The sequence below is a fragment of the Myxine glutinosa genome, chromosome 11 (assembly GCF_964187855.1).
Source record: "Myxine glutinosa chromosome 11, kmMyxGlut1.1, whole genome shotgun sequence".
NCBI classification, from domain to species: Eukaryota; Metazoa; Chordata; class Myxini; order Myxiniformes; family Myxinidae; genus Myxine; species Myxine glutinosa.
The window spans coordinates 95120041-95143109 of NC_136271.1; the positions used below are offsets into that span (position 1 = coordinate 95120041).

General features: G+C 51.1%; 1 long non-coding RNA gene across 1 annotated transcript; it reads right to left on the reverse strand.

Annotated features, from left to right (window-relative positions):
- Nucleotides 1-4846: 4846 nt before the first annotated feature.
- Nucleotides 4847-23069, reverse strand: LOC144888317 (uncharacterized). The gene is made up of 3 exons (XR_013620911.1): nt 22981-23069; nt 16562-16631; nt 4847-4958 (listed from the first exon to the last, which is right to left on the reverse strand). It is a non-coding gene; the product is annotated as an uncharacterized LOC144888317 (long non-coding RNA).

Consider the following 23069-nt stretch of genomic DNA (forward strand, 5'->3'; position numbering starts at 1 on the left):
TAAGGAAAAAAATCAGGTGTTGAGATGGAGTTTGGCTTTGCAGGAGTCCAACTGGGAAATTGAACCTGTAAAGGGCAAGGACAATGTCGTGGTTGACGCTTTGTCCAGAGTGAATTAACTTTGGAGATCCCTGTGGGTTGTGGGGAAATTTGTTGCTTTATTTTTGGGGAAATATTGATTGTTGTTGCTCACGGGAATTGATGATTTGGGGGCGAGTTACTTTTGTTTGTTTAAAGGGTGTTGCCAACAAAGAAAGTTTTTACGAGGTTCGAACTTTCTTTCTTGAGGGGGGGAAGTGTTACGGATTCGTCCCTTCCGCTGTTGTGGTTTTCATCCACTTGAAACCCTTCTGGTTCTATGTATTATTATTACTATTATTGGGGTTTGAAGGAAACGGCGATTATGGTTATTGTTGTTTAAAGGAAATGGTTATTGTGGTTAAAAGGTTAAAAGCACTCATGGAAAAACGAGACATGAAACAGGATCGAGCACCGGACGATGACGATAGAGAAGAGGAGGAAGGCGTTAGGAGAGTAAAAAGACGTGTCTTGAAGCTCCGTACGGAGCGTGGTTGAGCGAACGTCATGAGTGAACTTTGAGTCCGTGAAAAGAATCGTGCGATCGGTGTTATCGCTGGAGCATTGAAAAGCCTGCGTAGTCAGGTACAGGTGTGAAATTCCATAGAATCCTCGCCTAGAGGCTGCGACTCGAGTAAGAGCCATCCGCCATTTTGGAACCTCGCGCAGCGTGCGCGGAACAAGGTTTTTCCATGTCCGCTGGGCTCGCCCTCCGGTGGTTTGCCGGGGATGTGTGTGCGCAACAGCGGCGTTTGAAGAATATGGTGCGGTTCGCCGGTTGAACGGTGAATGTGCACGTTTGGATCGCGTCTTTGGGATTCCTCTTTCCACTGCTAATTTGCTGTTGGTTGGGACGACGTGACGGTCCCCGCCTTGCCTACACCTCCTTACTCGCCTCATCGCCTCTTCGCCGGGAGCACCATTGAGTTACAGAGACATTGAGGAGTGTTCGGTCATATTCACTGGGAGAGCAGTGAGTTTTATTACTTTAATAGATGGTACCATCTTGAGATATTGATCGTATTGTGGATTGCTATAATTGTTGTATCGTTATCCCTGTGTGATTTTTAATATATTATTGGTTTGTTCATACCTCTTGGTGTGGTTTCCATCGTAATTTTGACACGGATTAACATATTTTTCTGCCGTGGCTCCTCCCGGGGTTCGGAGGTATACCGAGACCAGGAGGTCGGGGAGGAACACGTAACACTAGCTTGCATTATACTGGCTTTAACTAGCTGGCATTACACTAGCTTTGACTAGTGAGCATTACACTAGCTTAAACGAGCTTGCATTACACGAGCTTTAACTAGCTTGCATTACATTGGCTTTAACTAGCTGGCATTACACTAGTTCTGACTAGTGAGCATTACACTAGCTTAAACGAGCTTGCATTACACGAGCTTTAACTAGCGAGCATTACACCAGCTTTAACTAGCTTGCATTGCACTGGCTTTAATTAGCTTGCATTACACTCGCTTTGACTAGTGAGCATTACACTAGCTTAAACGAGCTTGCATTACACGAGCTTTAACTAGCGAGCATTACACCAGCTTTAACTAGCTTGCCCTTCAACTCCGTACAGCAAAATTACTAAAACCGCGGGGACTCGGCCATTTTATGTCCTTTTCTCCTTGTTTCTGCTTTTTGTTATTCTGCAAATTGTCACTACTCAATTTAGCCTAAAAGTTCCCAAGTGTAATTTCAAATAAACCATTCAATGTACCTGGCTAGATGTGCCCATGATTTGTGTCGCAGCTCCTCCACGATCCAAAGCCTGTAAAATAAATAAATAAATAAATGTCTGTCGAATTCCGTAATAATTTACTGCAATATAAAGTTGCACAACATTAATTACTGCCATAATATACAATCTCAGCTGTTGTCACATTCATGGCTAATTGTAAACATGACGCAGAGCTTCTGTGACATAAAACAAACAGGACGATTTGGAGGCAAAGAGATATCCTTCAGAAAGGATATTAACATTCGTGAAAAGGCAGGAAGGCATGCATGTCTGTGCTTGTTGGGGAGTGTCGTCAGGAGGGAGGTGAGGAATGTAAGTGAGGCAGGGTGCTGGTATGAAGGTACTTAACGGAAGGAGAAGGGCCAGACTAAATTTGAAATAAAAGGAGGTGGCGGGGAGGTCATGAGAGAGGTGGTGGGGAGGTCATGAGAGAGGTGGTGGGGAGGTCATGAGAGAGGTGGTGGGGAGGGCATGAGAGAGGTGGTGGGGAGGGCATGAGAGAGGTGGTGGGGAGGGCATGAGAGAGGTGGTGGGGAGGGCATGAGAGAGGTGGTGGGGAGGGCATGAGAGAGGTGGTGGGGAGGGCATGAGAGAGGTGGTGGGGAGGGCATGAGAGAGGTGGTGGGGAGGGCATGAGAGGTGGTGGGGAGGGCATGAGAGAGGTGATGGGGAGGTCATGAGAGAGGTGATGGGGAGGTCATGAGAGAGGTGATGGGGAGGTCATGAGAGAGGTGGTGGGGAGGTCATGAGAGAGGTGGTGGGGAGGTCATGAGAGAGGTGGTGGGGAGGTCATGAGAGAGGTGATGGGGAGGTCATGAGAGAGGTGATGGGGAGGTCATGAGAGGTGGTGGGGAGGTCATGGGAGACGTGGTGGGGTGGGCATGGGAGAGGTGGTGGGGAGGTCATGGGAGAGGTGGTGGGGAGGTCATGGGAGAGGTGGTGGGGAGGTCATGGGAGAGGTGGTGGGGAGGTCATGAGAGAGGTGGTGGGGAGGTCATGAGAGAGGTGGTGGGGAGGTCATGAGAGGTGGTGGGGAGGTCATGATAGAGGTGGTGGGGAGGTCATGAGAGAGGTGGTGGGGATGTCATGAGAGAGGTGGTGGGGAGTTGGTGGGGAGGTCATGAGAGAGGTGGTGGGGAGGTCATGAGAGAGGTGATGGGGAGGTCATGAGAGAGGTGGTGGGGAGGTCATGGGAGACGTGGTGGGGAGGTCATGGGAGACGTGGTGGAGTGGGCATGGGAGAGGTGGTGGGGAGGTCATGGGAGAGGTGGTGGGGAGGTCATGGGAGAGGTGGTGGGGAGGTCATGGGAGAGGTGGTGGGGAGGTCATGAGAGAGGTGGTGGGGAGGTCATGAGAGAGGTGGTGGGGAGGTCATGAGAGAGGTGGTGGGGAGGTCATGAGAGAGGTGGTGGGGAGGTCATAAGAGAGGTGGTGGGGAGGTCATGAGAGAGGTGGTGGGGAGGTCATGAGAGAGGTGGTGGGGAGGTCATGAGAGAGGTGGTGGGGAGGTCATGAGAGAGGTGGTGGGGAGGTCATGAGCGAGGTGGTGGGGAGGTCATGAGAAAGGTGGTGGGGAGGTCATGAGAGAGGTGGTGGGGAGGTCATGAGAGAGGTGGTGGGGAGGTCATGAGAGAGGTGGTGGGGAGGTCATGAGAGAGGTGGTGGGGAGGTCATGAGAGAGGTGGTGGGGAGGTCATGAGAGAGGTGGTGGGGAGGTCATGAGAGAGGTGGTGGGGAGGTCATGAGAGAGGTGGTGGGGAGGTCATGAGAGAGGTGGTGGGGAGATCATGAGAGAGGTGGTGGGGAGGTCATGAGAGAGGTGGTGGGGAGGTCATGAGAGAGGTGGTGGGGAGGTCATGAGAGAGGTGGTGGGGAGGTCATGAGAGAGGTGGTGGGGAGGTCATGAGAGAGGTGGTGGGGAGGTCATGAGAGAGGTGGTGGGGAGGTCATGAGAGAGGTGGTGGGGAGGTCATGAGAGAGGTGGTGGGGAGGTCATGAGAGGGGTGGTGGGGATGGCTACGAGAGGTAGCATGCATACAGAGGATGGTCGCGATAGAAGCATGTCGAGAGGAAAGACTTTTGTGGCGGACCACACAAGAAGGTAGGATTAAATGGGGCCATTAAACCAGCCTGGTGTTGGGTTAGCCTGGTGTTGGGCTAGCGGCTAGGGTGCCAGCTTAGGATCCAAGGATCCTGGGTTCGAATCCCGGTCGATCGCTGAATTAACGCCAGGGGGGTTGACTCAGCCTGTCATCCTTCCGAGGTCGGCTAATTGAGTACCAGTTCACTGGTAATTCCCTGTGTGTCGTAAAAAGGCGACAAACAGGGTTGGCGGCAAGAAGGGCATCCGGCCGTAAAACATTGCTTCAAAAAGGGGACCAAAAAACACCAACAACCACGGTCCCCGAAAAAGGCGAACCCCCGCTTTGCGGGGAAAAATGGCCTCTAAAAGGTGGTTTATTGAAGTAGCGGTAGTAGTAGTAGTAGTAGTAGTAGTAGTAGTAATAGCAGTAATAGTAGTAGCAATAGTTGTAGTAGTAGTAGTAGTAGTAGCAATAGTAGTAGCAGTAGTAGTTGTAATATTAGTCATAGTAGTAGTAATAGTCATGGTAGTAGTCATAGTAGTAGTAATAGTAGAGGTAGAAATAGTAGTAGTAGTAGTAGTAGTAGTAGTAGTAGTAGTAGTAGTATTAGTCGTGGTAGTAGTAGTCGTAATAGGAGTGGTAGGAATAGTAATAGTAGTAATAGGAGTGGTAGGAATAGTAATAGTAGTAATAGGAGTGGTAGGAATAGTAATAGTAGTAATAGGAGTGGTAGGAATAGTAATAGTAGTAATTGGAGTGGTAGTAGTAGTAAGTCGTAGTAGTAGTAGTAGTAGTAGTAGTAATTGTTGTAGTAGTAGTAGTCATAGTAGTAGTAATAGTAGAGGTAGTAGTAGTCATCGTAGTAGTAGTAATAGTCATGGTGGTAGCAGTAGCAGTAGTAATCGTAGTCGACGGCATCCCTCTCATGGAAAACTTTACCGTTTAGCATCCGCGAGCAAACTTTTCACGCCTTGAATTCTCAGATTTATTTTGGGGTGATAAAGAGCGTTCACTCTTTTCCATCTCGATAAAAGAAAGGTTTTCAGCATCCTGGTGAGAAAGGGAAGGGAAGTAAGAAAGAGATGTTACCCTGCACAGCCAAGGCAAAATTTAATAGAAAAATTCTTTTTATTCAGACAAAGCACTTCAACTGGTTATTGAGATAACCTCTTTCATATTAAGGTAAAGTTGATATGAATTTGCATTTTTTTTTTCCTTTCGCACTTCGGTTACCTTTATTACCAATATAAGATGTTAACTTGCAACAGAGGTTATTAATAAACATGGAACACTTCTCAGACCTGGTACACTGGATCCTGTAGGGAAGTGGTTGAGGTTGCTTTCTTGCTTGCTTTCTCAACACAGAAGACTGGCACGCTAAGGCTGGCACGCTAAGGCTGGCAAGCTAAGGCTGGCACGCTAAGGCTGGCACGCTAAGGCTGGCACGCTAAGGCTGGCACTCTAAGGCTGGCACTCTAAGGCTGCAGCAGGTCGGTGGTCTCTCTGTGTCTTCCACAGTCTCCTATCTGGTCTTGTACTCTACTCTTTCCATGCTTTGTCCACCCCCTCCTCTCCAGGTTTCTGCGGCGCATGATCCACCATCAACCCACTTCTGGATGAATGAATGAATGAATGAATGATCGTTTTAAGGCCATTTTTCGCCACTAGAGTGGGGGTTAGCCTTGCGGGCCCCATGACCTCATGGGGCCCTGTTTTGAGACAATGTTTTTATGGCCGGATGCCCTTCCTGACGCCAACCCTTAGTCGCCTCTTACGATGCGCAGGGATACGGTGTACCTATTCTAATTCGGGGTACACACTGGATCATTCATCCCAGCAAGTTGGTACTCAATTTGCCGACATCGGAAAGATGACAGGCTGAGTCAACCCCCCTGGCGTTAATTCAGCGATCGACCGGGATTCGAACCCAGGATCCTAGGATCCCAAGCCGGCACCCCAACCGCTAAGCCAACACCAGGCGAAACCCACTTCTGGATAAACTACCTAAATCCAGAATCACTGCTCACCTCCATTCATTCATTCCTCTTTCTCCTACCCTCCCCCCCCCCCCCCCCATCTGTGGAATAACCTCCACATTATCTTCAATCTCATTCCTCACACCAGGTCTCCAAGGCAGTTGGCTGTTTACCATCATCTCAAATTTGTGTCTATTCACAGCCAGCTGTTCACTATCATTTCAAAACCATGATCTTGTCTACCCTCTTTAAACCCCTACTGCAATGCCTTCCATATTTCCGGTTTTCCCTCATGAAAGTTTACTTCTGTATCAATCTTGTCCATCCCATGTATCCACTCTTGTCCCGCTTTCCTCCCTACACCTGTCGTTTGTCCAAGTCTGCCTCAATCTTGGTCTTCAACTCTGCTGTTGGTGTTTCTCCCCTCTCTCTGTTCCCTTTGTCCTGTTTTGTCCTAATCCGTTCAGTGTACTAATTATAGCTCTTCCCGGAGCCTCGACTATGTATATGAAAATAAAAAATCATGATAATAAAATAACAAGTCAGAATGTCTTAACTCGGTGTTTCCCTTCAAATCTCGTGCATCCAACCCATCACAATCTGTCCCGACCTAAACCAGTCGTGCCCACTACCTTCTTGTATCTGTATTTTACACCAGAGAAGTTGAAGAAAGCTCTCTCGAACAACACTTCTTCATCTGCAATGGTTTTTTTTTTGTTTGTTTTTTTGAATACAAGATCGAGGCTCCTGAAAAAGCGAACATTAATCACACAAAAAATCAAACCGACACAGAAAACACAAAATAAGGGGAGCGGTCGACAAGATGGGGAGAGAGGGGGAACGACACAAACACAACATTTGTGAGGGACATCGGGAATGTGTGGGTGGGAGAGGGCTTGGGGGGAGGCGGCGTGGGAAGGGGGTGGGGGGGGGGGGTGGGAGAAGTATAAACACAAGGACACCAAGGACTTCCAGGAAAGAAGTTGGTATTTCAAAAAAGAGGATTTGGGGTGAAATTAGCGGGGGTAGAACAGATCACGGTTTTGGATGGGGGAAGATAAGAGATGGTGGTGAACAGCTGTTTTCAAGACCTGGAAGGAGGAGTGGGATTGAAGGGAGTGGGGGAGTTTGTTCCAGAGGCGGGAGAAAAGAGGAATGAAAGAGTGAAGGTGAGCAGAGAGTCTTGATTTTGGCAGTTTAACCATAAGAGGGTTGCAGGCAGATCTTGTGCGACCTTTAGGAATATTTGGGAGACAGAGCCCAGAGAGAGCTGGAGGAGCAAGGCCGGAGAGGAGTCGGGAGAAGACAGAAAGACCACCAACCTGCCTGCGGTGAGTAAGTGAAAGGCCCTCGGAGGTAGCTTCATCACAGGAGATTCCAATGATTCTGAACGCTTTGGTTTCAACAGAGTGAAGACGAGCTAGGTGTGAGGCAGGAGCACCAGCACAGAGGGGAGAGCAGTATTACATTGAGCTGCGGATAAAAGCCTTGTATGTGGTGAGGAGCTCAGGAGTGCCAAGGAAGGACTTCGCACGATGGAGGATGCCCAGTCGGCGACTGGCTTTGGAGGCCAGATTTGAAATGTGGTTTTCCCAGGAAAGATCATGGCAGATAGTGAGACCCAAAAGCTTGAGTGACAGAACTTCTTGGAGAAGATTATTCAGAAAGTGGAGGGAAGGGTTGTCCAGTCGGTCTTTTCGGAGAGACATCGTAAGAGAGTGAGATTTGTCAGGATTGAAAGACATGTTCCACTTGTTTGCCCAGTCAGAGATTTTGTCCAGGTCTGAAGAGAGTGAGGAGGCTGCAGACTGCCGATCTGAGGGATGAGGAATGGAGCGGCAGCGAGTGGAGTCATCAGCAAAGAGATAGAGAGGATTTTCAAGAGAGTCGGAGAGATCATTGATGAAGACCAGAAAAAGCACAGGGCCCAGAACACTGCCTTGGGGAACTCCAGCCTGAACAGGAAGAGGAGATGAGAGAAACCCATTCAGGGCCACACTTTGACTACGATTAGAGAGGAAGTCCGCCAGCCATGCATGGAGATTTCCATGGATACCAAAGGAGGAGAGTTTGGTGAGCAGAGCGGGGTGCCAGACCGTATCGAAGGCACGTGATATATCGAGGGAGACAGCTCTAATTTCCTGTTTGGCATTGAGGACCTCCATCCATTGTTGAGACAGCAGAAGCAGCATGTCCAGAGTAGAGTGACCTGGTCTGAAACCAAATTGATGATCAGAGATCAAGCCATTAGAGAAGAGGAAAGATTTCATATCCGAAGCAATGATGGATTCCATGACTTTGCTGATAATTGGGAGAAGGCTGATTGGTCTGTCGTTACTAGGATCTGTTTTTGCATCTTTTTTGTGTGAAGCGGTGATGTCGGCTGATTTCCAAGCAGATGGCAGTTGACCTTGAGCAAAAGAGAGGGTGAAGAGAACAGAGAGGGGGAGTGAAAGAGCGGAAGAACAGGATTTTAGGACCCGTGGGCTGATGCCGTCAGGTCCAGTTGCAGAATCAGAGTCGAGGGTTGACAGAAACTTTTCCACCTTGTCAGGAGGAAAGGACACAGAGTCCAGGAGCAGCTGGGTACGACTGGGTACGGTGGGTACAAAGAGGGATGGTTTGGGACACAAGATTTAGAGGCAAACACAGAGTTGAGGCATTCAGCTTTTTCACGTGCGGAGCCAGCTGTGTACCCGTTTGAGGTAAGGGAGGGGATGGAGTGGGAACAAACACCAGAAACAGATTTGACCAGACGCCACCAGGATTTGGAAGAGGGAGACAGATAAGGGAGTTCGGTCTTGAGATCTTGATAATGACAATCACAAGTACATATGGGCAGGGTGCAGCCCGAAGTGGAGATCGGTTTCTGAGGTTTGGGACATGGAATGTGGGGACAATGACAGGGAGATCAGGAGAAGTGGTGGAAGTATTGGTCAGAAGAAGAGTGGACATATGTTGTGTGCAAGAGACGAGATGGAAGGGAAGTGGTGTGAGAATGGTGAAGGGTAGGCAGGGACAGAAATACAAGTTTGTGTGGCAAGGGTGCCCGGAGGGCGTGAATGGTGTTGGTGTCCTGTTTTCTGAGGAGTTTGTAGACAGTGTGGTGAGTGTGACTAGAGTGAGTGATAGGTTGATGATGGTGAAAATGATGATTGGAAAGCTCTTGGTGAACGTCATCTCGGGATATGCTCCGCAGGTTGGTCGAAGCGATGAAGAGAAGGACAAGTTCTGGTGTGCGATAGAGAAGCTGATGGAAAACGTGAAAGATGAGGAAGTTGTTGTGGTGGGAGGAGACCTGAATGGACATGTGGGAAGGAGTATGGATGGTTTTGAGGGAGTTCATGGGGGTTACGGATATGGTGTGAGAAATGGAGAAGGTGAAATGATTTTGGAGTTTGCTGATGGAGCTGATTTGTTGATTTGTAATACTCAGTTCCAGAAAGAGGACAATAAGCTTGTTACATACACGTCAGGTGGGTCGACGACAACCGTTGACTACCTGATGGTGCGTCGGCGAGATAGGGGGCACCTCCGGGACACAAAGGTGATCCCGGGGGAGGAGGCTGTTTCACAGCACCACTTGGTTGTCTGCGACATAAGTGTGAAAGGTGCGAGGAGAGCTCGGCGGGTGAAGTACCAACCGAGAATGAAGGTGTGGAGGTTGAAAGAGGTGACAGTAAGGGAGGCATTAAAAGAGAGGCTGAGTAGGGTAGAGGATGATGTGGTTGAGTTTGAAAGTGGTTGGATGTCAATGAAAGCTAGTCTGTTGGGAGCCGTTGGTGAGGTATGTGGATGGACAAAAGGACCACCGAGGCACTCGGAAACATGGTGGTGGGATGTTGAGGTTGGAAAGAGGATTGATGAGAAGAGGAAGAAGTTCAAAGAGTGGCAGAAGGCGAAGGGTACGGGAGCAGAAACAGCAGAGCATGAAAGTTATAAGGCAGCCAGGAAGGCTGCAAAGAAAGAGGTAGCAAAGGCGCAGGAGGCATGTAGGAAAATGTTCGGAGAACGCTTGGATTCGGAAGAGGGTCAGAAAGCAGTATTCAGGATTGCAAAGCAGATAGCGAAAGAGAGGTGTGATGTGATGGGGGTGAGTTGCTTGAAGGATGAAGTGGGACAAATCGTTGTCGACCCAGATGGAATTAAAGGAAGATGGAAAAGATATATGGAAATGCTGTTGAATACAGAGAATGAATGGGATGGCAACATAGAGAGTAACCCAGTTTTAGGACCGGCAGAGAAGATAACTGAGAAGGAAGTTGAGGAAGCGATAAAAGCAATGAAGAGTGGAAAAGCGGGAGGGCCGACGGGAATTGTGGGAGATATGTTGAAGGCAGCAGGAAGTTGGGGTGTGAAGAGAATGACAGAGATCTGTAATTTGGTGGTGAAAGAAGGCCGCATTCCAGTGGATTGGGAACTGAGTACCCTCGTCCCTCTATACAAGGGGAAAGGTGACCCTCTGGAGTGTGGCTCGTACCGAGCGATAGAGTTATTGGAGCATGGAATGAAGGTATTGGAAAGGGTGTTGGAGAGGAGGATAAGGAAGAAAGTGAAGATCGACGAAATGCAGTTTGGATTTATGCCAGGAAGAGGAACGACAGATGCACTTTTCATTGTGAGGCAGTTGCAGGAGAAGTACATGGATAAGAGGAAGAAGTTGTTTTTTTGGGGTTTGTTGATCTGGAGAAAGCATTCGATAGGGTTCCACGCAAAGTATTGACATGGGCATTGAGGAAGTTAGGAGTGGAGGAATGGTTGATCAGAGTAGTGATGGCAATGTACAAAAGAGCACGCACAGCTGTAAGGACGAAGGACGGGAACAGTGGTGAGTTTGAGGTGAAGGTGGGAGTGCATCAGGGGTCGGTACTAAGTCCACTACTATTTGTAGCTGTGATGGAGGTGCTGGCTCAGACCGTAAAGGAGGGTTTACCGTGGGAGTTGTTGTATGCAGATGATCTGGTGTTGATTGCGGAAAGTATGGATGGACTGAAGGAAAAGATGAACAAGTGGAAGGAATGTATGGAGACAAAAGGTCTGAAGGTGAATATCGGAAAGACAAAGGTGATGGCAAGTGGTAAAGCATGTGGTGAGGTGGAAAGAACTGGGAAGTGGCCCTGTGCTGTGTGAAGGAAGGGTGTCGGAGTGAACTCCATTCAGTGTACAATGTGCGCTGAGTGGGTTCATCAAAAATGTAGTGGTCTGAGAGGGTCATTAACCAGTGTGGCAGCTACATTCAAATGTAAGGTGTGCACAGAGGGAGCTGCAGATGGAGGAAATGTTGAGTTGGATCTTGGAGACGGCGTGAAGCTGGAAGGTGTGAAAACATTTTGCTACCTCGGAGACATGCTGAATGGAGAAGGTGGATCAGACTCGGCAACGGTTGCTCGAGTGAGATGTGCATGGAAGAAGTTTCGGGAACTGAGTGGCGTGCTGATGAGGAGGAGAGTGTTGCTGAAGCTGAAGGGAAAGGTGTATGCTGCATGTGTGAGAAGTGTTATGATTTATGGGAGCGAGACATGGGTAATGAACGTAGAGCAGCAACGAAGGCTGGAAAGGGTGGAAATGCGAATGGTTCGATGGATGTGCGGAGTATCGTTGAGAGAGAGGAAGACAAATGATAAATTGCGAAAGATGATGGGAATATTGCCTGTGATTGATGCTGTGAAGAGGAACAGGTTGAGATGGTTTGGTCATGTATTGAGGAAGGATGAAAGTGACTGGTTGAGAAGAGTGATGGAAGTTAATGTAGAAGGAAGTAGAGGACGGGGAAGACCGAGAAAGACTTGGCTAAAGATGGTGGAAGAAGAAATGCGGGCAAGGGGGTTAACAAGGAGAGATGCAGAAAATAGGGCAAAATGGAGAAGATTGTCATGGGGACCGCAAGGCTAACCCCCGCTCTAGCAGGGAACATGGCCTTAAAATGCATGTTGTTGTTGTTGTGTTGGTCTTGAGAACGGAGAGATATTGTTTCCTGGCTCTCCTGAGGGTGGACACACACTTGTTTCGGGCTTTGTGAAAGGAAATGAGATTTCCTTCCATTGGATTTGCTTTCCAGGAGACGAAGGCAAGTTGTTTCTGGGCAACAGCCTCACCACAAGATTCCGTGTACCATGGATGGGAGGAGGGGTATGACAACTGAAGACGAGATGGGATAAATCTGTGCATGAGAGAGAGCAATTTACTTTGGAAGAATTCCCTGGATGAGTTGATGTCAGAGGTGGGAGAGATGGGAGACCAGTCCAGATGGTTGATGGCTGCTTGAAGACCGAGCCATTTGGCCTGAGTGAAATGCCAGACACGTCGGCGCTGAGGAGGCTCCCTGATAATGGTCAGAGAGATGTCCACTTTAACAAGCACATGATCACATGAGCCGATTGGAGCAGAAGAAGAGCAGCGGACATTTTCAGGGAAGTTAGTCAACCAAGTCCAGAAGAGAAGATGCTCCGTTGACTGAGATCCGGGTCGGGAAATTGACAGATTGTGCCAGTCCCAGTGAGTCGCAGAAGTCCTTTGCTGAGGAACCATGGCTGGTGAGAGAAGTACCCACACCCAGCCAACTGGCATGGTGACAATTGAAATCACCACATATGAGGAAGAGAGAGAGTTGGGATGGGTAGATAGAAGTTGGTCCATATTATCAGACAGCGAGATGTAGATTGAGTCATCACTGTTTGGTGGATGGTACAACACACATATGAACAAGAGGTGGGAGCGAAGGGGAAGCCGTAGCCAGAGGTATTCCTGGGGGTGAGGTGGAGAGAGGGCAGTGCAGGGTGAGTGAGAAAGAGAGTTTTTGATAAAGATAGCAACCCCACCTCCAGGACGAGGCTCAGGTCTATCATACCGGAGGAGGGGGTAACCCGGGAGAGATACTAAGGAATCAGAGACATCATGAAGGAGGAAAGTTTCTGTGAAGCAGATCACGTCTGGTTTGTCAGAAGCAACCTGTATGGAGAGATCAGTTAAGTTTGAACGAAGGCCCCAGATGTTTGAGGTCCATACCGTTAATGAAGAGGAAGGGGGGGTGGCATCGGATACAGAACAGGGGGGGGGGGGGGTAGGGTAAGATGTGGAAGAGGAGGAAGAGGTAGGGAGAGCTGTTGGAGGTGTGTCAGAGATTTCAGAATAGCTCGGAGAAAGGGAAGGATGGGGCGGATAAAAGGTTTGATGGTGATAGGGTGAGGCACAGTGAGGTGCTATTTGAGGAGGGGGAAGAGCGAGGCAGAAGGTTGGGGGAGATGGAGGTGAGTTGGAACGGGGAAGAAGCGGGGAGGAAGCTTTGAGGAGGAGGGGTGAGAGGGGGGAAATGGAGAAGAAATGAGGGTGGGGAGACTTGAAGGGGAGGGTCGAGGGGGGTTTTATGAGGGGAGGGGTTAGGGGGGAGTTTAGGAGGGAAGGGACAAGGGGAGGGATTTGAAAGGGATCGGAGATGGGGGAGATTTGGAGGGGAGGGTGAGGGGGGAGTCTTTGATGGGAGGGGCGAGGGGGAGTCTTGGAGGGGAAGGGTGTGGGGGGAGTTTAGGAGGGAAGGGGCAAGGGGGGAGATTTGAAAGGGATGGGTGATGGGGAAGATTTGGAGGGGAGGGGTGATGGGGAAGATTTGGAGGGGAAGGGTGATGGGGAAGATTTGGAGGGGAGGGGTGATGGGGAGGATTTGGAGGGGAGGGGTGAGATTGGATTTTGAAAAGTGTACGATTAATGGAAAACGAACATTTATTGCAAAATGAGTTTCTTGTGACCTTCGAGTCAGAAATACGTTTGAGGATGCTGGAGGGGGGGGGGGGGGGGGGTGGAGAGCAGGAGAGTTTAGGGAATGTATGAAAGAGGCACTGTAAGAGATGGAATTTTTTTTTGGAATGAAAAGATTTGGTGAGCAAGTCGAAAGCAGCCTTTTAAAGAAGAAGAAGAAAAAGGTGTTATAATATACGACAGAATACAGAACTTGAGGGGAAAGTGTAAACATTGTAAGGTTAATAACAGTGAAAACTATCTGGGGAAATGGGGGAGAAACACGTGGTCGAAGAACGAACGAACGAATAAGAGCGAATAAACGAATGAGAACAAAGAATAAGAACAGAGAAGGAAAATGTTTTTTTTTGTTTGTTTGTTTTTTTTGAGTTGAGATTTACACAAGGAAGTAGGCTATGGGGTGAAAAGACTGGGAAAAGCAGAGAACGAAAGTTATTGGAGCACAAACGACGGACCGCTGAGAGAAAAACAAAGCCTCCAGGTTGTACACTGTACAAGGCCTCAAAAGACACGACACACATTAACACGATTTTCTATACAGGTATGAAAGATTTGCACCGAAAATCTTCCTCGGGACACAACATACGTACACACACCATAAAATAAATACAGTTATAACGAAAATACAAATGGGAACAATTACTTAACTTCGATTTCGATGGAGAGCGTGGAGAGCTGCGAATAAACGAAACCTCGCCGGCAAGACCGGAAGCGGAAGTGGGGAAACTTTAGGGGAAAGTTTGAACATTTTAAAGTTTAACAGTGAAAACTATCTGGGGAAATGTGGGTGAAACACAAAGCACGAAGAACGAATGAATAAGAACAACGAATAAGAACAGAGTTGGGAAAAAATTTTTTTGGGGTTTTTTGGTTTTTGAGTTGAGATTTTAAACAAGGACGTGTGGGGTGAAAAGACTGGGAAAAAACAGAGAACGAAAGTAGTTGGAGCACAATAGATGGACCACTGAGAGAAAAACAAACAAAAACAAATCAAAGTTCGAAAAACAAAAGCCTCAGGGTCGGACAAGGTACAAGGCCTCAAAAGACACGACACGAATTAACCGACGATATTTCATAGAGGTATGAAAGATTAACACTGAGAATCTTCCTAGGGACACACGATACGTACACACACCATAAAATAAATAGTTTTGACGAAAATACAAATGGAAACAATTACTTAACTTCGATAGTGTGGAGAGCGTTTTCATCTTCGAAAAAAAACCCAAAAGGGGGGGTTAATTTGAGAGCAGGGACATCGAGAGAACTGTGGGAGGGAGAGGGCTTGGGGGGAAGTGGGAGGGGTATAAAACATAAAGACATGCAAAGACTTCCAGGAAAGAAGTTGGAATTTCAAAAAAGTGGATCTGGGGTGAATTAGCGGGGGTAGAAAAGATCAAGGTTTTGGATGGGGGAAGACAAGAGATGGTGGTGAACAGCTGTTTTAATGACCTGGAGGGCGGAGTGGGATTGAAGAGAGTGGGGGAGTTTGTTCCAGAGGTGGGAGAAAAGAGGAATGAAAGGGTGAAGGAGTGAAAATGAGCAGAGAGTCTTGATTTTGGCAGTTTAACCATAAGAGGGTTGCTGGCAGATCTTGTGTGACCTGCAGGAATATTTGGGGGACAGAGCACTAAGTCCACTACTATTTGTAGCTGTGATGGAGGTGCTGGCTCAGAACGTAAAGGAGGGTTTACCGTGGGAGTTGTTGTATGCAGATGATCTGGTGTTGATTGCGGAAAGTATGTATGGACTGAAGGAAAAGATGAGCAAGTGGAAGGAATGTATGGAGACAAAAGGTCTGAAGGTGAATATCGGAAAGACGAAGGTGATGGCAAGTGGTAAAGCATGTGGTGAGGTGGAAAGAACTGGGAAGTGGCCCTGTGCTGTGTGCAGGAAGGGTGTCGGAGTGAACTCCAGTCAATGTACAATGTGCGCTGAGTCGGTTCATCAAAAAATGTAGTGGTTTGAGAGGGTCATTAACCAGTGTGGCAGCTACATTCAAATGTAAGGTGTGCACAGAGGGAGCTGCAGATTGAGGAAATGTTGAGTTGGATCTTGGAGACGGCGTGAAGCTGGAATGTGTGAAAACATTTTGTTACCAAGGAGACGTGCTGAATGGAGAAGGTGGATCAGACTCGGCAACGGTTGCTGGAGTGAGATGTGCATAGAAGCAGTTTTGGGAACTGAGTGGCGTGCTGACGAGGAGGGGAGGGTCGTTGAATCTGAAGGGAAAGGTGTATGCTGCATGTGTGAGAAGTTTTATGATTTATGGGAGCGAGACATGGGTAATGAACGTAGAGCAGCAACGAAGGCTGCCAGTTTGGGTTCGAATCACCGACCTCCCAGGCTCAGAGCAGGCGCTCAAACCCTTGCGGCACCAAGACAGGTTAAATTATATGTCATTGTTTATGCAGTATGTAAAACATTTTTGTTTATGAATCTGCTATAACCGAATGCAATATTTTTCCTTCATTCGTAGCACAAGGCTGTGGGTTCGCATCATGACGCGGCTGTCCCGCTGATACAATGCCCTCCGCTGGCGAGGGCGGGAATTTGTAATTTGTTGAGGGTGGCGGCGATAACTCGCCTACTCGTCACGAAGGACATCATCGGATCTTTAATGTCCATCAATGAACGCTGACGGACAGGACACTCAGTTTAACATCCATCCGAGGGACACATTGATGAATCACCCTGGCTGTGAAACACCGGGATAACGGTTTATAGCTGGGTCGGGATTCAAACCCAAGCTAATCAGCTCCAAGGTGAGTGTGCGTACCTGAAGGCCATCCCGGCGATCCACGGAATACGATTAAAAGACGTCACATTGCTCCTAAAATCATGCTAAATTTGCAGTGTAGTTTGCATTGAATAATACATAAAAACAATAAACAAACAAACATTCAAATACACGCTTGAACATACGTCTCCATCAGGAACAGGTGTCTGAAGTGAATTTCCTCGTTGGGGTTTGTCAAGAACTGAACACTTGGTTCTGGAAAACAAAAGCAATGTCAATTCAACAATGGTTAAACGGTGGAACGCAACAGTTCAATTCAGCTCAGTGATGTCCAGCATTGGTAATCTGACCAGAGCAATAGAAATCCTCATCAGCTGCCAAAGGAGTTTCCTTGTAAATAAGATAGATCAAGCAAAGAATGAACTTTGGAATTTGGTAAATCCATCCAATTGTATCCATTACACCCAAAACCTCAATCCATCCAATTTTAATCAAATCTGCTTCTCCTTTTTTTTTTTTAAATACGAGTTCCCGTACGAGGAACTTCAACGCATGAAGAGAACTTTAGGCCTATCAAAACCTGCACTATGACTGCTAACCCTTGGTTGTTTGTCCTTGCGCATTTAAACCAGGTCGTTTGGCACTGCTGTGTTGATATCAACGATGAAGTAGCCGTCCTGAAAAATCACCCTTGAGCCAGGATTCAATGATGATGAGGATACCTAAATCATTATCAAGAATAAGATCACAAATCACTGTAGATTCCTTGTTCATAGACCAAGCCCTCCAGTGTGCACTCGCGGATAATGCGGGGATTTTGATTTGACTCATTGGTGTTCACACAACCCTTGTGATGAATCGAGTTTGCTTTCGCCTGTGTGCATACCAATGTTTGCTCTGGCAAATAATTAAGAGGCCTATTTGTGACAGTCTAAGCCACGAGGCTGTGTATTGTCACCTCTGTCAAGTCTGTACACCAATGGATGTGTGGCCCTGAAAGAAGTTTATAACTTGATAAAGTACGCAGACGATACTGTGGCGGACACAAAAGCCCACTGGCGTGGTGACATCATTCCACGCACCAAGTGGGCGGTGGCCACGCCCGAGGGGTAGGCGTGGCCTCATGGATACACCGGGCGACCAGCCCGGAAGTTACAGTGTAGTCTTACAATAAAGACGTTTATATGTTACCGCTTGTCCGCTTCCTCCTTGCTCACAAGCAGCGCGCGTAACGCCGCGCTTTACTGGTGACCCTCGACGTTGGATCTGCCGGAGCGATCCTTCCACACACGACGCCATTGCCATGGCCAACTTCGTCAAACTTCCGGAATTTTGGGAGGCTCAGGCCGAAGTCTGGTTCGTCCAGGCCGAAGCCCAATTTCAGCTTCGGCACCTCACCGGCGATGACACGCGCTACTGCCACGTCGTCGCCTCCCTCGGGCCCGGCACGGCCGCTCGAGTTGTGTCCGTCCTTCGCCACCCACCGGACGGCCACAAGTACGAGGCACTCAAGCGGCTACTCCTAGCCACGTTCAGCCTCACGGACGACGCACGGGCCGACCGCCTCCTGGATCTCCCCGAGCTCGGTGAGACGCGCCCGTCGGTCCGAATGGACCATATGCTGTCACTGTTGGGCGACGAAGCCCCCGGTTCGCTATTCCGGGCGCTTTTCCGTCGCCAACTTCCAGCGCAGGTTCGCCTCGCGTTGGCCGGGACCGGGCTAACGGAACCCCGAGCATTGGCAGCCGAGGCGGACAAGTACTTCGCCGCTTCGGACACGCGGGCGAGCGTTGGCGTGGCCGTCACGGCCTTCGACGCTGACGTTCAGCAGCATGTTCCACAGCATCATCTTCTACAGCACGCTGATGTTCAACAGCATGCTGATACGCACCTCGTGAACGCCGCCACGCCCCGCCCACCGCCGCGGCGAAAACCGCCACCGCGGGGAAACCCGTCGACTCCACCGGCCTGGCGGAGCCAGCCGCGCTCCTCCAGCTCCACCACCTGGTGCTGGTTCCACGCCAAGTTCGGCCACGAAGCTCGGCGGTGTCATCCGCCGTGCTCCTTCAACGGGTCGGGAAACGCCAGGGCCGGCGCTCAATTGTGGCGATGAGCGCCGGCCGTTCGAGCAGCCTGCTGTTCATAACGGACACCTTCTCCGGGCGCCGTTACCTGTGCGACACGGGAGCGCAGGTGAGTGTCATTCCCGCCGGCACGTCAGACAAGCACGCCGCGGGTGGGGGCCCCGCGCTGCCTGCCGCGAACGGGACGCCCATCCGTACGTACGGAAAACGCTGCCTCTCTCTGCGGTTTGGAGGGCAGGTTTTCCGATGGACGTTCGTCACCGCCGACGTGCCCATGGCACTGCTTGGCGCGGACTTCCTGTGCGCTAATGGGCTCCTGGTCGACGTCAAGCGCAGACGGCTTGTCCAGGCCGAGACGTTCAGCTCGCTCACTTGTGCGTTGCCCAGCTCAACGAGCGGCTTGCCAAGCGGCTTGCCGAACGATTCGGTTCCGGCCACGTTGGTCTGCACGCTTCCGGCAGCGGACGCATTCACCCGCCTCCTCGCCGGCTTCCCGGCCCTCACGCGGCCCACCTTCTCGGCGGGGGCCGTCAAGCACGGGGTGGCCCATCACATCCCCACCGTCGGGCCACCGGTCTACGCCCGGGCACGCCGCCTCGAGCCGACGAAGCTGGCGGTGGCAAAAGCGGAGTTCGCTACCCTGGAGCGACTCGGCATCGTTCAGCGCTCAGAGAGCGCTTGGGCGTCGCCGCTGCACATCGTGCCGAAGCCCGGCGGGGGATGGCGACCGTGCGGGGACTATCGCCGTCTCAATGACGCCACGACCCCCGACCGCTACCCCGTCCCCCACATTCAGGACTTTTCCGCCCGTTTGGCGGGCAGGTCCTTCTTCTCGAAGGTGGACCTCATACGCGGCTACCATCAGGTCCCCGTCAGGCTGGAGGACGTCCCGAAGACGGCGGTCATCACGCCATTCGGACTCTTCGAGTTCCTGCGCATGCCCTTCGGTCTGAAGAATGCGGCTCAGGCGTTCCAGCGACTGATGGACAGCGTCCTGCGCGACTTGGATTTTGTCTACGTCTACCTGGACGATATCCTCGTCGCCAGCGCGTCCCGCGAAGAGCACCTACGCCACCTCCGCACGCTCTTCGAACGCCTGGGCCAGCATGGCCTGATTGTGAACCCCGCAAAGTGCCGGTTCGGCGCCGCCACAATCGATTTTCTGGGGCACCGTGTCACCAGGCACAGAGCCGTCCCCCTGCCGGCCAAGGTGGAGGCGGTGAAGGGGTTTCCGCGCCCCCGCACGATCAGAGGGCTGCAGGAGTTCCTGGGCATGGTGAACTTTTACCATCGGTTCCTGCCCCGTATCGCCCAGCTCCTGCGCCCCCTGCACGAAGCTCTCCGAGGTAAGCCGGGCAAAGGCGACGTTACCTGGACCGAGCAGATTGACACGGCGTTCACGGGCGCGAAGCTCGCCTTGGCTAACGCCACCATGCTCGCGCACCCGGCGCCCGATGCACCGATCGCCCTCACCACCGATGCCTCGGACTACGCGGTGGGCGCGGTGCACGAGCAATGGGTGCGTGGAGCTTGGCAACCGCTGGCGTTCTTTAGCCGGCAGCTTCGCCCGCCCGAACGCCGTTACAGTACCTTCGACCGCGAGTTGCTCGGACTTCACTTGGCGGTCAGGCACTTCCGCCATCTGCTCGAGGGCCGGGCGTTCACTGCCTTCGTCGACCACAAGCCGCTGATCTTCGCGATGGGCAAGGTCACCGAGCCGTAGTCGGCCCGGCAGCAGCGTCACCTCTCGGCCGTGTCCGAGTATACGACGGACATCCAGCACGTCGCGGGGAAGGACAACCCGGTGGCGGATTGCCTTTCCCGGGCCGTCGCCCACGCAGTCCACCTCGGCATCGACTATGCCCGGATGGCAGCGGACCAGGCCGCTGACCCCGACGTCCAGGCCTTGCGGACCGCCGTCACGGGCCTCCGCGTCACCGAGGTGCCGTTCGACGGCGCGGGCGCGGCCCTCTTGTGTGACGTCTCCCTCGGGCGTCCTTGCCCCATTGTGCCCACGGGCTGGCAGCGCCAGGTGTTTGACGCCATCCACGGCCTGTCCCACCCGGGCGCGAGGGCCTCCCAAAGGCTGATCACCGACAAGTTCGTCTGGCATGGCCTCCGGAAGGCCGTCCGCGGCTGGGCCAGGACGTGCCTCGCGTGCCAGCGCGCCAAGGTGCACCGGCACACCCAGGCCCCGTTGGCCCCGTTCACGGTGTCGGAACGCCGGTTTGACCACGTCCACGTGGACCTGGTAGGACCTCTGCCCCCCTCGCGGGGTTTCACCTACGTCCTCACCATGGTGGACCGCACCACCCGGTGGCCGGAGGCCGTGCCCTTGGCATCGACAACGGCGGCCGATGTCGCGCAGGCTTTCATCGCCACCTGGGTCGCCCGGTTCGGCGCCCCCTCAGACATCTCATCCGACCGCGGCCCCCAGTTCACCTCGGAGCTCTGGGGAGCGGTTGCGCAGGGGCTCGGGGTCCGGCTGCACCGAACCACGGCCTACCACCCCCAGGCTAACGGCCTGTGTGAGCGTTTTCACCACTCATTGAAGGCCGCGCTCCGGGCCACCCTCCGCGACGGCGGCTGGGTCGACAGGCTCCCCTGGGTCCTGCTGGGCCTCCGGACGGCGCCCAAGGAGGACCTGCGCGCATCCGCGGCGGAGTTGGTCTTCGGGCAACCGCTGTGGGTGCCGGGCGAGTTCCTCCCCGACTCCACGGCACCATGGTCCGCGGCACAGCAGCGCTCCGCTCTGCAAGAGACCGCCCAGAGGTTCGCCCCGGTGCCAACGGCATGCCACGGGCACCCACCGACGCACGTCGCCCCGGAGCTTCGCACGGCGGAGTACGTCTTCGTCCGACACGATGCCCATCGGACACCACTGCGGCCCCCGTACGACGGGTCTTTCCGCGTGCTGGAGACCGGGGCGAAGCACTTCACCCTGGACATCGGCGGTACTCCTGACCGCGTTTCGGTAGACCGCCTCAAGCCGGCCCACCTCGATGTGGACCATCCACCGCCAGTGGCCCGACCCCCACGTCGGGGCCGCCCTCCTGCGGGCGGACCCCCGGCACCGCCCAGCCCCGCCGCCACGGCGCCCCCCGGTCCTGCACCCATCCCAGGGGCAGCCAGGGGCATCCCACCTGGTATCCCTGCACCCCGGACGCCGCCGATCGCCAGGGGGCGCTTCGGCCGGGTCATTCGTCTGCCCCGCAAACTGGCCCTCCAGGTGCGCGGGAATTCTGGGGGGGCGCGTGTGGCGGACACAAAAGCCCACTGGCGTGGTGACATCATTCCACGCACCAAGTGGGCGGTGGCCACGCCCGAGGGGTAGGCGTGGCCTCATGGATACACCGGGCGACCAGCCCGGAAGTGTTACAGTGTAGTCTTACAATAAAGACGTTTATATGTTACCGCTTGTCCGCTTCCTCCTTGCTCACAAGCAGCGCGCGTAACGCCGCGCTTTAATACCACCATTGTTGGCTGTCTTTCCGATCAATCATCCTTTGTATCGTACCTCGATGAGATTGACACATTGAACAAGTGGTGTGGGGACTTTTGTCTTACTCCGAATGCATGCAAAACTAAAGAGATGATTTTGGACTTTTGAAAAGGTCACAATCATGAACCTGTAACCTTAAATGGTGATAAGGTGGAAATCGTTAACAAATTCAAATACTTGGGCACCATTATTGATAACAAGCCAACTTTTAATGGAAATACTGATGCTGTGTACAATAAATCAATGCAAAGATTGTATCCTCTCAGGAAGTTGAATTAATTTGGTGTTGGCTCAAGTGTGATGCGGATGTTGACCAATTCCTTTCTGATCAGTGTTTTGTCATTTAATTTGATTTCCTGGTACATTATATCTTAATGTGTGGAATAAGTCACGATTGAGAAAGGTCATTCCACTGGCACTTAAAGTGGGTGGGCCTTCAACCAGTATGGAGTCTCTATACTTGCGAGCATTGGAAAGGAAGTCGAAGCATGTATGTACCGATGAAAGTAACTTCTTGAACGGACTTTTTGAAAAACTGCCATCAGTGAGACGCTTTCGTGTGAGGAGGATGAAGAAGAACATTTTCCAAACGTCATTTGTACCATGTGCAATTAAAGTGCTAAATTCTATTCCTAGCCATTTTGCTGTTTCGTCCATCTTCTTTTACCCTGTTTTCTTATTGCCTTTGCTGTTTTATGTTTTTTGAATGACTGAGTCTTATGGCGTCACCAAAGAAGAATTTCCCTGCATATGGGACAATAAAGATTAGTACTATTATTATTATTATTATGAAATTTTAACAATAGGCTTCCTGGCAATACGGTTGGTTTTCAACCTGGTTTACAAAACAAAAACCCATCATGCAATTTATTGTAAACCAGACCTGAGTTCTGAAAGATTGAGCTATTTATACCTTTAATACCCATCACATGTTTCCAGATCATTGTGGTTAAACAAGTAAAATCAACTTAATTGCTCAAATTCTCCTCCCACACAAATTGAAAAACAAAAAACAAACCTTTTCCGTAGATGTACTTCGAGTGGGAGAAACTGAGTCGAACCAAGAATGAAAATCTCTCATCCTTCACGGATGCATTCTGTAGAGAC